The sequence below is a fragment of the Chiloscyllium plagiosum genome, unplaced genomic scaffold (genome assembly GCF_037043375.1).
Source record: "Chiloscyllium plagiosum isolate Xiang-an unplaced genomic scaffold, Cpla_swu_hap1 HiC_scaffold_1, whole genome shotgun sequence".
In the NCBI taxonomy this organism is placed as follows: Eukaryota; Metazoa; Chordata; class Chondrichthyes; order Orectolobiformes; family Hemiscylliidae; genus Chiloscyllium; species Chiloscyllium plagiosum.
In genome coordinates this window covers 15571101-15573419 of record NW_028270139.1, presented here as the reverse complement: position 1 = coordinate 15573419, position 2319 = coordinate 15571101, and the positions used below count along the sequence as shown (strand labels likewise).

The 2319-nt window shown below is 41.4% G+C and overlaps 1 pseudogene; it reads right to left on the bottom strand.

Moving 5' to 3' along the window:
• Positions 1–1320: 1320 nt before the first annotated feature.
• LOC122555973 (U4 spliceosomal RNA) lies at positions 1321–1453 on the bottom strand (annotated as a pseudogene).
• Positions 1454–2319: the final 866 nt, after the last annotated feature.

Genomic DNA, 2319 nt, shown 5'->3' with positions numbered 1-2319 from the left:
TTGATCTCAATTGTAGGCTCAGGTGACATGAAACCTACACTATGGCCAGAACCAAATATTGTCAAAATGAAAGATTCAAAATTATTCCATAATAGGGCAGAAATAACCTGAAATTGGATGATAAGCCCTTGAATGCTTTGAAAAGTGACATTTAGACATTAAAACCTAAAAAGGAGGAAAAGATGCCGATAATTGGGTCCTCTTTCTCCAGAGGAGGTGTAAAGGTTTTCTGATGCTATCTCAGGGTTTATTGCCACCCTTCTTCAGTCAAAGAATTTGAGAAGGATACATGCAGGTGGACTGCAACAGTGCAAGAAGTCAGCTACCACCACCTTTTCAAAGGTGGACAATAAATGCAGATCAGCCAGCGATTCCTATGTCCTGCAAATGAATATAAAAAACACAGGCAGCCATGTCTGCTGTTGGGGTAAAGAAAAGAAATTTAAACTTAGGACAGGACGTCTTAACCTTAAAAAAAAATTAAGCATCTGAGCATCATAGGCAATGCCAGATTTATTGTGCTTTAGCTGGAAAAACGGTGGTAAGCTATTTATTTGAACGTGTTGTAAAAATTGTCCCTCTGTGCTGTGGAGGAGGGTGGCCCAAGATTTTGACCTTATGTTAATGTATATGAACACATGAGCAAAGGGTCTGGTTTGAGATTTTAAAGTTTGAAGATTTTCGGGGGTCATGATTTAGCCCTAAAACTTGGTGAAGCAGATTTTGTGCATGGACTGAAAAATGCAAATTTACTGAAAGGGTATGGTATCTACAGCAGATTATTTTGCATATTATTTGGCTATAATTTTGCTACTTATTACAAAATATTCTTTTGGTTCATAAATGCACCATTTATGGATTTCATTCAGTGTCTCAAGTCTATATCTTGACTACTGGGTCATTGATTTGTGATTACAGATGAAGCCCTTCAAGTTTCAAGATAGATCCAGGGTGATAAGGGGAGCATGTTGGAGGAGGTTATAGTTGATGGATGGTGGAGGTGATTTGAAGTTGGGTAAGGTTGGAGACAATGTTTATGGAGGTGGTGGAGCAGTAGGGACAGTTTGGAAGAGGTAATTGTAGCATCACCACAGTGTGGAAGCAGGCTATTCAGCCCATCAAATCCATACCGGCCCTCCGAAGAACATCCCATACTCCTACTCTATCCCTGTAACCCTGCATTTCCCATGGCTAATCCACCAAGCCTACAAATCATTCTACACTATGGGCAATTTAGCATGGCCAATCCGCCTAACCTGCACATCTTTGGACTGTGGGAGGAAACCAGAGCACCCAGAGAAACCGACACATACACAGGGAGAATGTGCAAACTCTACACAGATAGTCACGTAAAGCTGGAATCAAACTCGGGGTATTGGGAAAAGTTTTCAATAAGCAATAATCGCGCCTCGGTTAAACCTCATCAACTACAATACTGCCACTGCGCAAAGCTGTCTGGTGCTGTGAAGCAGCTGTGCTAACCACTGTGCCTTGTCGGTGAGGGTAGATTGAGGTAGTTGTCATTAAGCTGTTGTGGAAGGGGAGAAACTCAATGCAGAAGTGGCCCCATTATTTCCATGAGCCCAGAGAGGCAATCCGACCTCTCAATCACGTCTATCATGATAACTCCTCTTCATCTCATCCGCACCAAAATGGACTAGGCATGACACCCAGTGGTGGAATCTTTTGAACACAGATTGACTAAATTGGGAGCATAATCAACAATGTAAAACTTCCTCAACCATTCTGAAAGCAGTGCTCCCCTCGTTTTACCCAGTGGTGCCAATCCGTGCTTTTAATTTTTAGTCCAGGGACTCTGAAAATAATCTTGAAATGCAGAACATTTTCAGAAGGGTGAAGCCATGCATGAAATGGAATTTGTTGAGAAGGGTCCTTGATTCATGGGAATTTGTTTTGTAAATGTTAATGCATGTATAAAACTTGAGACCGGCACAAAACAGGGAGTTTTAGTGACCTGGAGCCAGGATAGGAATTAGACTGGCAGGATTATCTATTGTAACCCCCCCACCCCTGACAACCACCAAATTGTACAACTTGACAGGTGAGACGGCATAATTAGACTGTGTGTCTAGATATTGTAATTAGTTGGGGCCCCTCAGGTCTTTCTGCATGCTTGCTTAAACTGTTGTTATCTTATCTAAATCCTGGTAAGCTACTTTCAGACTGACAGATTACTTAATTGTCAAGAATGTGCTCCATTTTACACTGCAGTGGCTTCGTTGTATTAAGTGCTCTGACATTTATATGTTTATAGTATGGTGCCATTAATATTGATTTTGTACAGGAGATAACTGATGG